A 15,246-nucleotide genomic window follows, 5' to 3' on the forward strand; every position below is an offset into this window, starting at 1 on the left:
GGCTTATTAAAATTAAAATGATGACATTACATTGTACCAGCTGTTTATTGTTGCAATATTTTAAATAATGTAAACAACTTACCTTGTATTAAGTTGGCACATTGTTGTCAGGTGTAGAAACTTTTTATACTTATTTCTCTTAAGTTGCACTGGCTGAACCAAAAGAATTATGTAGTCGTTTCTAAATAATCACGAAACAACCTACTAATGCATATATGCTTGCCAGTTACTGAGTTTGTGCATTTCCATTCATTATAGTATCGGCCTTGGCAAACAGCGTAGAATCAGATGAGACGCTGTGTGGTGTCTGCTATTTCGTTACGCTGAAGATTTCCATATCGGATTATCCGCGGGTGTTTTTATGTCAAATGTTATGGTTTTTCAATAGATCGTATACTTATCGTCAAAACAGCGAATTAGCGTTCACTTTATATCATTTCTGATGATCTTATTTTGTAAATATTTTCTGAGTGTTAATTCCTACGTTGCTATGTCGTCGGGCGACACGAATTACCCAAATCTACCCAAATCTACCCAAATCGACCCAAATCTACCCAAATCTACCCAAATCTACATCAAATATACCTAAATCTACATCAAATATACCTAAATCTTTTAAAAATAACTATTTTACATCATGTTTGTGTAATGCTTTATCTTTACTCGTCACAATGTTTAATTTCCCAATTAAAATAGTTTAAATCAAATATAGGTTACACACCACTAAATATTTGATCTTCCCAAATCTACCCAAATCGGCATCAAATATACCCAAATCTTTTAAAAATAATTAGTTTACATCATGTTTGTGTAATGCTTCATCTTTACTCGTCACAATGTTTAATTTCCCAATAAAAATACTTGAAATCAAATATAATTACACACCACTAACTATTTGATCTTCCCAAATCGACCCAAATTTACCCAAATCTGCATCAAATATACCCAAATCTTTTAAAAATAATTAGTTTACATCATGTTTGTGTAATGCTTCATCTTTACTCGTCACAATGTTTAATTTCCCAATAAAAATACTTGAAATCAAATATAATTACACACCACTAACTATTTGATCTTCCCAAATCGACCCAAATTTACCCAAATCTGCATCAAATATACCCAAATCTTTTAAAAATAATTATTTAACATCATGTTTGTGTAATGCTTCATCTTTACTCATCACAATGTTTGATTTCCCCCCCCCCCAAAAAAAAAAATAATAAATAAATACTTTAAATCAAATATTGGTTAGGTTACACACCACTTATTATTTGATCACCCAAATCGACCCAAATTTTCCCAAAACTGCATCAAATATACCCGAATCTTTTAAAAATAATTATTTTACATCATGTTCGTGTAATGCTTTTTCTTTACTCGTCACAATGTTTAATTTCCCAATTAAAATACTTTAAATCAAATATAGGTTACACACCACTAAATATTTGATCTTCCCAAATCTACCCAAATCGGCATCAAATATACCCAAATGTTGTAAAAATAATTAGTTTACATCATGTTTGTGTAATGCTTCATCTTTACTCGTCACAATGTTTAATTTCCCAATAAAAATACTTGAAATCAAATATAGGTTACACACCACTTAATATTTGATCTTCCCAAATCGACCCAAATCGGCATCAAATATACCCAAATGTTGTAAAAATAATTATTTTACATCATGTTTGTGTAATGCTTCATCTTTACTCGTCACAATGTTTGATTTCCCCCCCCCCAAAAAAAAAATAAATACTTTTAATCAAATATAGGTTACACACCACTTAATATTTGAACTTCCTAAATCTACCCAAATCGGCATCAAATATACCCGAATCTTTCAAAAATAATTATTTTACATCATGTTCGTGTAATGCTTGTTCTTTACTCGTCAATGTTTAATATGTTTAAAATAGGCACGTACTAAAAGGCGGATAAAAGAGCGGATGATATAGGGTATATAGTAAAGAGCGGATGATATAGACAAAGAAGGATTATCGGAAAGAGCGGATGATATGAACAAAGAAGGAAATAGGAGACGATATGGATTGTTATTGAACAATTGTTTTGTAATTGTTCTCGCGTTATGTTTTAGTACTGAATATTTGAAAGTAAATATTAAGTTATTTAAGTTTAAATATAAAGCACAATAGTGTTTTTAGGTGACTGAATATATATGTATTTAGTAAATAATAACTTCGTTAGATATTGACTTAAGTTTAAACAAATAGCAGAATACTATTCAATTTCTCTCTAAATATACATGAGGTAGTTTGCCAACAAAATGAATATGTTGCCCAGCTCTTGCCACGTGGAGGCCACCTCTTGTAAGAGACAAATTTTGAAAAAAAAAAAAGGCCGAAATCGTCACTTATATAAACAATAAATTAAATTTTGAAGCTGTTTGTAATGAAATAAATCCGCATATAAGCTTGTCTGTCAAGCAATGAGTATGATATCCTCAATTCCAAATTTGATAATTATAATAGAAAGTAATTATATATATAAAAAAAAAAACAGGCCGGAAAGTGTAATTCAATATATACATACATACATACATACATACATACATACATACATACATACATACATACATACATACATACATACATACATACATACATACATACATACATACATACTTACATACATACATACATACATACATACATACATACATACATACATACATACATACATACATACATACATACATACATACATACATACATACATACATACATACATACATACATACATACATACATACATACATACATACATACATACATACATACATACATAAGCATTGCAATTTAACAGTTCGGCTTTCGATACTGACACCGCACTTTCGGTACGCTGTTATTGGCTGTTCGGACGACGGATGACGGACGACGGAAACGAAAACAACGCAAATGAAAAGAATTATTGCATGCGCAATTCCAATCTTTGTTTACATTTACTACATTTAATTTTACTGGATTTTAATGCAACATAACACCCATTGTTAAATTTGTCTTGCACGCATTTTGACGTATACACGACATTTTGACGTGTTACTCTGACCTCTGGACCATTCTCGCCTTGGCGGATGTTGTATCCATGCATTTTTTATGTAAGAATTTCTTAATAAAATACAGCCCCAATATAGATCTGTTTTAACAGCAATGTAATAAATTACAGTTAAATTCCCAATAAATTGGTTCTCTTGGGTTTATAATAACTGAGTAAGTGTATACCGAATATGCATGGTTCAAGATCAATTTATCTGTCTATCGGTATTTATGTTTAAAAAAATCACATGAGGTTGGAAAACGCGGGAAATCACAATAACGAGAGGCCACCTAGTTTTGGAACACAAGGGATTTTTCAATTGGCATAACAGCGTATGCTTTCAGCGTTTAAATGCCCTGAATCTAGCTTACATGTTATTATTTTACATATTTTGGGTTTCAGTTTCTGTTGTATAGTACTAACTTAATATGGTACAATCATTTCTAGATAGCATAGTCATTATTTTATTGAAGTCATGCGTAATTGACGCAGAAACCCACACGTTGTACAGTGAAATGTTCCGGTGCCCTTATTTTGCTTGATCTCGTATAAAGACTGCCTTACGTTCATATCTTACTAATGCTTCAACTTTGTTATAAATCGTCAACACTCAATGTAAAATTATTGTTAAATAAAGTAATAATATAATGCAAAATGTTATATAGTATATGTAAAATAAATAATTTCGTATTCTAGTATTCCAAGTTTTAACTTTATTTTAAAGGTATATAGTCTTGTTTTTAAATCATATTGAAGCTTATACTAATATTAATCACTACATAGATTTAATACTAGATTTTTTATGAAGCGATGGTAATGGTAGCAAGAGAAATCCTGCTTTTGATATCACTTACATGTACACGTATATTCAAACAGTATAGTTATGTTTGTATATATAAATGATACTACATCAGGTCCTTTTTCTGCCTATTTCTGTGTAATCACATGGACTATTTTAATATGTAGTATAAGTATGTTCTAAACGATTACAATATATGGTATGTAAGTATTTCATTAAGACGCATTTTTTCAGTGCGTTTTCTTAATGAAAAGTCAACTACAATAATTCAGTAACACATTGTTAATTTAACACAACAATTTAGCAATAAATGAAATCAGTCATTTTTGCTTGAATCATGTTTTCAGTACACTAATCAGGTGTCTGTGTATTGAGCTGATAAGATATGGATCAACACAGCAGGTTGCAAATACACAGTGTAGACTACCGCTGTTTTATTATTGCACTTGTAATTTACTTGATTGGGTATTAGAACACGTAAGTAAATAAGCCCACGGCCATAACCAAACCAGTTATATGCTGTACATAGGTACTACACGTCTTGAAAGCGGAAAAAAAAAACATTATTAAACGCGTATCATGGCTTGGTGGTTAGGACTTTCGTACAAAAAAACTTTTCATAAATTTAAATCGTTTTGGTTAAATAAAATAAAAAATCGACTGCATGAAACTATGAATATAGTGACATGATGGAACCAGATTTATAAATCTAGATAATGTATTTGCATTTGAATAAACTTCAACAACTTAGCACATTTACATTTAGAGACCATGGACCATACGGATAAGACAAACATACAATATTTGCAGACGATACGGACCACATTTGCGGACCATCTGCAAACAATAATAAATAGATAGATTATTGTTTTAACGTGATCATGTTTGTATTGTTATTACTCGAAATGTGTTCGATCTAATTAGCGAAAAGAGAAAATAGTTGAAATAATCCAATTTCGCAATTTAAAATCAGCGACCGCGACCCCATATGTTTTACACATAATTTCACTTAATCATACATCGACTGAATAATGTTTAACAATTTACCTCTAATTCCGCTCTTAATAGCTTGTACCATTTCTTAATAAGCTTGTACCATAGTCCGTTTCGATTTATTGAATCATAGCCCACTTTTTAAGTCGTTAGTTTATTACGACTGTTCACAATTTGGCAAAATAGCTCACTTGTGTTATTCCTCGATAGTTGTTTGGGTCAAATTAATACAACTCTTAGTATGCTGTGCTTACTATAATAACATATACCTTAAAAAACGGGTAATGAAACGTTTGTGTTCATTATTATTTCAATAAAATTATTTCATATTCTCAGATTATGAAACTGATTTTAATTGTGTCATCAATTATTCATTGAAGCAGTAAGAGCCGCAAACATGCACTTTCATGTATAAACTTTATTTTAATCAAATTGAATATTTTCACTCATTAAAATGAATACATGCCTCGTGGTGACAACGGTTATTAATTTCTTACATCACATCCATATTTTACAAAACAAAGACACATGTGTTTCGATCTGTTAATTAAACGTTTTTATTTATATTTAATTCATGTTATTAAACATTACCATTCAAACGGGGCCCGGTCAAACGTATATATTAAAATGTCATGTGGGTGTAATAATCGCATTAGTGACTGGTATGTTTGCTTCTCGGGTACGCCCTATTTATGACACCTAATGTTTGATGTTATCTATTACAGCAATTAATAAAATACACTAATTGATTAACAAGTTTGTAATTACCAATTAAAGGTAAAGTGTGACAATCGTTATTGTTGATGACAACATCGGCTTATGTTTGAATCTCGGGTACTCGCGACATCTTATCTTGATAATCTTATCTACGAGCATGTGGTGTCACATGCATACCATACGCTTCTATCGCAGATGTGTATTCAAAATGTGTATTGTCTTGCTAATATCTTTTTATCCGTAATAAGTGAAGGCAACATCGTTATATGTGGTTCTTGTTTTATAGTTTAATCTAAAATGAACACTTTATTTGAAAAATTTAATAAAAAAGTAGATCAGTTTAGGAAATATAGAGCACACATTGCCGGGACAGTTCAATACAAATTTATCCATTTTATTTCAGCCGTTAGTTTTTTTATTAGTAATTTTTAAATAATACGTTATTAAGAAACATCAATAAAATAACAGTTTAAGGCAAAGGCAGATATGAACTTCTATCAAAGAAAGTGTGCCGCGGCCTGAAATCTTTCACAGTTTCGTTGCTGAATATCTTCAGAGTAGTTCTTTAGTTAAAATCTATAATGTTTTCTCGACTATAGCTTTTTTATATTACCTCTTTATATTCAAACATGAAATGTTAATTTAGAAATAGTAAAGTTTATGTACTTTACCTGAAAACTTGATTTACGTTCAATTAAAAGTTTTCTTAGCCATGCACGTTTTTATATTACCTTTAAAATGATACGTCAATCAGTATTTATAAAGAAACAATAACATTTTAGGAAAAGGCGGATATGTACTTTTCAATTAGAAAATCTGCATCCGCCTGAAAGGTTACAAAGATTCGCTTATGAAAATCTTCTAGACTAAGAAGGATTATCGGAAAGAGCGGATGATATGAACAATGAAGGAAAGAGCGGATGATATAGCGTATATAGTAAAGAGCGGATGATATATACAAAGAAGGATTATCGGAAAGAGCGGATGATATGAACAAAGAAGGAAAGAGCGGATATATAAATAATTATTAAATAATAATAAATTAATTAATTAATAATAATAATAATAATATATGCAAAGAAGGAAACTGCGGACAATATAATTATTAATATACAAATGATATATACAATGATGATATATACAAAAAACGAAACTGTGGATGATATATAGTCTGCTTATCTTAGTATAAGTGTACATAGTAAAACACACCAATGGCGGCTGAGCGCAAAATTTAGCGCTCGGCCGCCAAAAAAATCTGTAAAGAGCGGATGATATATACAAAGAAGGATTATCGGAACGAGCGGATGATATGAACATAGAAGGAAACTGCGGATGTTATGTACAAAGAAGGCATTTGCGGATAATATATACAAAGAAGGAAACTGCGGACAACATGAATAATTAATAAATATGCGGATAATATGTACAAAGAACGAAATTGCCAAAATAATCTGTAAAGAGCGGATAATATAGACAAAGAAGGATTATCGGAAAGAGCGGATGATATGAACATAGAAGGAAAGAGCGGATGATATAGCGTATATAGTAAAGAGCGGATGATATATACAAAGAAGGAAACTGCGGACAATATGAATAATTAATAAATATGCGGATAATATGTACAAAGAACGAAATTGCCAAAATAATCTGTAAAGAGCGGATAATATAGACAAAGAAGGATTATCGGAAAGAGCGGATGATATGAACAATGAAGGAAAGAGCGGATGATATAGCGTATATAGTAAAGAGCGGATGATATATACAAAGAAGGATTATCGGAAAGAGCGGAAATTAAAACGTTTTCGTATCCATGTACGTTTTTATATTACATTTTAAATGATACGTCAATCAGAAGTATTTTTAAGTATTTTTAAAGAAACAATAACCTTTTAGGCAAAGGCGGATATGTACTTTACAATTAGACAATCTGCATCGGCCTGAAATGGTTCGAAGGTTTCGAAGGTTTCGCTTATGATTATCTCCGAATCTAGTCACGTTTAAAAAAAAATCATGGCTGTGTAATGTTACAAAGACTCCATTGAATTGCTGAATGAGTGTTGCAGATCGTATGGACCTGTGTGAACGGTTGAATGTAAAGGTAAATTGTGTATATGTCTGTTTGGTTGTTTTCCTGTATATAATAAATGTTTGTTCTTGTGCATTCGTTAGTGTATATCTCGAAATAGTTATAAATGCATTAAACATTTTTTCATGTATGTGTTATATTTGTTTGTTCATCTGTTGACATTGCTATAAATGTTGTTGTTTTTTATTGATGTGTTGTATATAGATATGTATTTGTTTAGACGCGTAAAGACATAGACATGTTTAGTCACATACATGGAAATACATGTTTGTTGTTATTGTTGTAAATAAATATAATATGTACTATGCAAATTTTTCTTGCACGGCACTTACATCTATGTTAATCCTTTTCAGATTAATGTTTGTAATATTTCATGTTCTTTTCACTTTTCACGCTATAATTCTATTGTTGGCTTATATTATGTTTTACACATAATGGACAAAATCTTAAATGTCTATCTATTGATAAATGGCGACCTTTCTCAATCATGAGATCATTCGCGGAGCAACGAAACTTGAGTTTTCCTTAATCAAAAAAGAAAAAATTATATTTAGATATTGTTCACTCTACAGATCGGTTTAAAAGAATCTATAATGCAATGCTTATCACGATAAGTAATACCAAATTTGAATTTTCCATTAAATACTTTAACATTTGACAAAATATGTCTATACATGTACTAAACTTATTTTCTGATAACAACATTAACCTATTTATATTATGACAAATATAACATCGATTACATTTTTCAATTATTTTATATTCTACGGATCAATATAAGATATGTATCTTTATGTATAACTGCAGCCAGTATAACCCGCTAGAAAAAACAAAAACAAATGACAACGTTCAAACCATACGGACTTACCGAGATTAAATTAAGGACACCACCGAAGCGTCTAATTTATGTAATTAATAATAGAATTCACGATAGCCTGGTTAATTTTGTCGATCTAAGATACAACTTTAAATGATTTTTCGATTTGATCAAAAGTGAACGTAATCACCAGCTTGTCAGTTATGCTTCAATTATCAAACCAGTCTTACGCCACAAACACATTTATAAATACATGTAATTACAACTACCATTGGTTTTATTATTTTAACTTTAAATATACTGATTGGCTAGAGGATATCATGTGACTGGCTTTTATTTTTCTATTTATTTTTCGTTGAAGTAAGTTGCCTGCACGAACGCGGCGCACGAGAAAATCGAGCTTGTGACTACTTTGATTGTCATGGCACGTGCGACATGTAAACGGCCGATACAGTGTTTTAGAAACGGGAGTGGTTATGCGGCAATAGATCCCCGATTACTTTGTCTTTTTAGACAAATAATTGTAAATATTTCCACAATCAAAATACATGTAATAGATGTTATGATAAGAATTGAAACTTCGCTTCATCGATGCATGAAAGTAAAAGTATTTTATTTAGAAAGCTTTCGACTTTATGCAAATTGAAGCCAAAAACTTACATTCATATATCGATGAAGCGAAGAATAAGGGGAGTTTTAATTCTTATTCATACGTGCTTATGCATATAAATTGTAAGATCTTATAAATAACCCGTTCATGACGATTAAAAATGTCACTTGGTACAGGCACCTTGCATTGATACGATACAATTTAAATGGCACTACCGTAACTCAATTTCGCCTAATATCAAATAGATTAGAAATAGAACGAGGTCGATTCCAAAATATTTCTCGGGATAACAGGCAATGTAAATTTTGTAATCTTAATGTCGTAGAAAGTGAATACCATTTCTCATTAATATGTCTAAAGACTTATCAATATATATGTATATTGATAAGTCTTTGATATGTCCAAATACAAATATGTAAGATTTTTTTTTAAAGCAATATTATCAAAGATGACCAACGTTAAGGAAGTTTTATATATTAATGAAAACGCAAAATACCAAAAAAAAATCATTAATCTTTCAACATAAATATAAGATGCGAATTGTTTGCGGAACATTTAATAAACAAATTAATTCATTTTTGTATACTATTTTCTTCAGAATTTGATGAGTAATAATCAATATCAATGTTAAAGTGAAACTAACTATGTAGAACCATGTACCCTCTGTTTTATTTTATTAACTGTCGATGTATCGATCTAGGGACATATCTTATGTTATTAATCAGTAAAATAATTGTTCTTCCATTACATAATTTGCACAATTATTATCTTATTTCATAATTATTATCGTCCACTTATTATGTATAATGCATTTGGCTAAAAGCAAGTGTATGGTTAAGAGCTAATACATGTCGTTGTTGTTGTTGCATGTAAGTATCCGGTCCGTAAAATCCGGTCCGTATGGTTTGTGGTCCGTATACCCAAATGTATCTCAAAAGTATCACAAAACATTAAACATAATTACATATTGGTATAGCTAATGCTACTAACGCATCTATCCAGTAAGTATTCGGTATTCTATTGCGCGCGCTTTCGATAAATCAAGTACCCCCAACAAATGGCATTAAAAGACGTACACGGATTAAAAAAAATATGCAAGCATGCTAAATTATCGAAACATGTTTTAATTTCATGTCAACACAAAAATAAAATAAAAAACAAATGAAAGGGACTCGTTCGTGTTTTTATCATATGACAAAATTGAAAAATAATAATTTCAGATCAGCAAATTTTCGTTGTAGTTAAAGCGGGACTGTACGATTTTTATATGTGTAAAATTTTAATATATTGATAAAATTATGTTACGATGACACAAAATAGGCAATACAAATTTTACATTGAAGACGAATTTCATAAAATTCAGCAAAGACAAGTTAGCGCTGGTTAAAGCCGATGCCGACAATTTTACTCGTATTTGTTAGGAAATAAAATTGTGTCTTTGTGTCGTATAAACTGTGTCCAGTCGTTACACCCCCTGGGGGTGTAACGACTGGAAATCGTATAAACGAATCTACACTAAAACTAAATTTAGATTCACATTGTACATGCATTATATATATGCTGGCGAATTTGGCTGGAAGCCATTTTCAATTTCAAATTTAAATATCTGGCTTATTTCGCATTTTTTGACACATGTTCTTCTTAACTTTTATTTTAATTTATATTGAAATATATGTATACTAATTTTTAACACATTTTATAATTTGACAAAATCGTACAGTCCCGCTTTAAGGTATTTGCGCGTACATGTAAACAGTATTACTGAACATTAACCATGCTCTAAAATATCCATTATATGCATCTTTTTAAAACCTGAAAATTATAAAGCGATACAAACGCAAAACAATTTTGAATAATTCTGCTGATTAAGTTATATTTTGTGAAATTACAAGAATTAGACTTTTAATCCAATGGTCAGTGGTTCGAGTCCCGTTGCGGATTACTTTTTTTTTGTTTTATACTAGAATTCCGTGGTTTGCATTAATCAATTTAAAGCATTTAATGACAAACTTCCAAACATGACAAAAAAGTTCCTTAACGTCAGTGACGATGTTTCCTCGCGACGTTTTGCGACCAGTTAATGTGCGTAGCGTACATATTATCAGGGTCTAATCCGTGAACAATGTTTCTAAAACGATTAGCGGTAGCTAATCTGAACACAACATACAAAATTGTATGGATTCTCACAACCTCAATGAAAGGTATATAATACACATATACAAATCTATACGCAATAATCAACTTCCCTTATAGATATTTGACGCTACAGCACATTTTAATTAAAAAAAAATTTCTTGCTGTATATTGGAAAGCGAATGGATAAACTTCAAACGATGATTCTAAACTACAGTGTACAAGTGTTGGTTAATATATTGTTTCTATTACGTACCTTCTTCAGGCGACTCAACCCCTTCGAGTAATCGAAGTTGCAGTTATCGACCAAACGGCAACGCTTGCATATGAAGTCCAGATCTATTTCACCCCATTGATTAAGTTCCAGCTCAGATACATTCTCACAAACACCATGGTACCACTGATTGCACGTTGCACAAAACAAACAAGCACTGAGACATTGCAACTTACAGTCGCCACAAGGATACCTATTTGCACGTTTACGCGTAAATTCCATGGTTTCACTAACGCTGATACTGAATTAACTTAGAATTAATAGGATTCAAAAGAAGAAAAATAAAACAAATTAAGACTTGCACGCAGAAACTGCTTTGAAAAAAAAGCACAATAGTCACAGATTATCACAATGGTAGAAAATAAATATTCCACACACAATTGACAGTCAAAACGTTTCGAAATATTAGATATTTCTCAACATACGCTGTACCGTCTATGACGATAAAGGTACGGACATTTCATGGTCTTATATAGATGCAACAACGTGTCAATTGAACTTTCGAATAAACGGGGCTGTTCCAGCTTAAGGCCGGTGTTTTCTTTACGGGAATAATACTCCAGGTGACACGGCTGGTGCCTTACCCGGTAAAATCTGACACGGGTGGAGTCAGATGACGGACCCCTTTAGCAGAACAGATCAATACTTTATTACTCCCAGGTATAGATAGATACAACATGGGGACCCCATTAGCTGTGATTCGAATAACATGTGTGAATGTCACAATAAGTGTAGTCATTGGGATATGTCATTCAAATAAACAGGGAATATGCAAGTTGCTCTAATAAAGTGAAATTATTTGTGTCAACATATGGCGTTTGTGGGAATCCCGGACAATCGCTCGGGGTGTGTTTTTTTTTAAACAAGACAAGTGAATAAACAAAAATCTGCCTTGAATTTTCTATGGAAGAGTTTTGTGTGTGTGTGTTTTTTTTTTCATTTAGAAAACGCACATTTTCATAACTGAATTGTTGTTTATAATAATAATATTTGTTTTCCATATATCTCATTTAGAGTTTCCTTTGAGATTAAATGTCGCATTTCCTGAAAAAAATAAAAGTTCTGTTCTGTTCTGAAATGTCGCATTTCCTGAATTGGATTGCCGCTTCAAACTGTGAACATTTTGTCGGCCTTTTCTTTTAATTCAGATTTCACTGTGGCAAACCTGGTCAGTCATTACTGGAAACAACAATATAACTGTGTAATTATTAGAACAGAACAAATATTGTATGCACATTACGCATATTACAGCTTAGCGTGATTCAAATTTTGAGACTTTCATACATGCGTGAAAAAATGAGTTAAATTAAGATACTAATAAGTATGTGTGAGAGTGCTGTGTGTTCATATATATACAATAAATTTAGTATATTTGTTTGTTTATCGCTTGTTTATTCAAGAACAACAACAACAACAACAACAACATTTATTAGCTTTTAAGCATACAATAGCTTTTTAGCCAAATGCATAATTAAACACAAGTGTGATGACATGGGTTATAATAATTATGATAATAAGGTTATTATTATGAAAATTATGTAAAGGAAGAAGTCAATAAAGATTTTAATGATACATAACATATTATATGTTCCTTTAACATCAATAATGGCAGTTGTTAATAAAATAATGAGACAAAGAGTACACTGTTCTGCATAATTAGTTTCACTTTAACATTGATATAGAAAACAATGTATAATTAGATGATTTAACTTGTTTTTAAATTGTTCCGTAAACAATTCGGGTATATTTGATGTAGATTTAGGTATATTTGATGTAGATTTGGGTAGATTTGGGTCGATTTGGGTCGATTTGGGTAGATTTGGGTAATTCGTGTCGCCGTATGTCGTCAGCCATTTTGACGGTTGCTTTGTTTACTTTCGGTTTCCACTATAAACGAAATTAATTGATTTGCTGCTCGCGTTTATTTATTGATTAAATAATAAATTATTAAACCCTAATAATATAATTGTCTCAATATCATTTATATTCAAGATATTATCGGATAAATAGAATACCATTCTAATACCAGTGTGTACTTACATTTATCTCGGAAAGCCTAGCCGTGTAAACCTCTCTTCAACTCGTCGCACACAATACGTTGAATAACACATAGATTTATGTCATGTTTATTAAAAAACCACACTGTGCACAAAAGACATGCATGTGTACTTCCGATTGATATTCAAACACAATTATTACGTCTTTGTTTATCGATTAAACGCCTAACTTTATATTAAATTAATAACGCGTAACGTCAGTTTCTTTGTTTCGTAGCAAGATGGAAGCTAGCCTAAGCGCCTTTCATGACGTCATGCGCGCGTGCTCTTTCCCATAAAAATATTTAAACGCAAAATACTCGAAAACTTGATTTTTCCCAGGTATAACGCCTACGCCAACAGGTAGATCGCATTCTTGTCCATATACATGTCAAATTTCAGCAAACGTGCTCGGCCAGTATTCAAGCGCCACAAATCGCGACTATATGCGCCAGCTTAACGAAACTTAGCCCCCTTTATCATTCGTTCGAATGAACGTCATCAATGATGACGTCCAATACATCACTCATTCCATACAGTGCCAGTATGTTCGTTTTTGCATTGTACAGTGCTATGTTCTAAATAAACTGTCGTGGAGATTTTTGTATACTGCAGATTAGTTAGATTGCGTGATCTTAATTGTCACTTATGTACGACTTTCAAAGATAGCTACAAGTCCCCTTAGACTCAACTGTATATGTAGTATTATGCATTAAGTTAACACAATACAAAATCAAACGCCAAAAAAGCGTTACAATGTCGTGTTTGTAAAATCATTTTAGAAACGATACTTAGTAAATATTAATGTTTAATTGTGAATTGCAAACTTATTTTTTGGTTAAGACCACTGCCAGAAAAAATAATCGTGGCAAATTGAAATGCACCGAATGCAAGCACGACACTTTACTGTCTGAATATTCGTTTTTAAATCGATACGAGGATGCAACAGACTCGTCTTTGTCATTGCATCTACAGCTGTTAAGTCTGTCCACTTTTCGTTGCATTATGTCAGTTGGACTGATAAGTCAGCATGGTATTAAAACATGAGATTGCGTCGACCTACGCTTATGAAATTTTACAAAATGTGTTTCTAATTATTTCATGCATCACGCCAACACAGTTGAAAACAACCTTCAACTATTGTTATTAGATGTTCGTCTAAAACATCTGCAAATTTCATACGTCTGCTGTGTAGAAAGTACTGCCAAGAACAAGTGCAATGGACGATGAGAAATGTCATGCTCATATATCGGAGGTGATTTATATCTTGTGGTTTAACAATTCTGATACAAATTCGATGGTTACATTTTGAGGGTGGTACATAAAATGACTATGTTCATTTTTCTATTGAAAAACACAAAAACTATACATAGTTATTTTCATTAAATAAGTCGGCAGTTTATTTGCATATTACTTTACAGCCATAACGCTTCTAATTGAAACAAAAGTGTGTGGTTTTTTTTAATGAATGCATTTTTTCCCAAAATTATCATATGTAAAAAAAAGTCAAAACAGACAAACATATAAGTTATTAAATGCATTTGCTAAACGTTTTCTTTGAGGCAATATTTATGCTGATGTAAATCAGAAGAGACTTTGAATTCTTCGTTTCAATATCTGTTATACGATATTGCGTAAATGAAACTTATAGTTCAAAATACTGTTGTTTTCCTGTTTACAAATCCAATCTATACAATTAAATTGTGTAAGTTTGTCACCATTAGCTTCAA

General features: G+C 31.5%; 1 long non-coding RNA gene across 1 annotated transcript; it reads right to left on the reverse strand.

Annotated features, from left to right (window-relative positions):
• Nucleotides 1–214: 214 nt before the first annotated feature.
• LOC127876930 (uncharacterized) lies at nucleotides 215–14,029 on the reverse strand. The gene is made up of 2 exons (XR_008048156.1): nucleotides 13,521–14,029; nucleotides 215–323 (listed from the first exon to the last, which is right to left on the reverse strand). It is a non-coding gene; the product is annotated as an uncharacterized LOC127876930 (long non-coding RNA).
• Between the last annotated feature and the right edge of the window lie 1,217 nt (nucleotides 14,030–15,246).

Source organism: Dreissena polymorpha, chromosome 4, assembly GCF_020536995.1.
Source record: "Dreissena polymorpha isolate Duluth1 chromosome 4, UMN_Dpol_1.0, whole genome shotgun sequence".
Lineage (NCBI taxonomy): Eukaryota > Metazoa > Mollusca > Bivalvia > Myida > Dreissenidae > Dreissena > Dreissena polymorpha.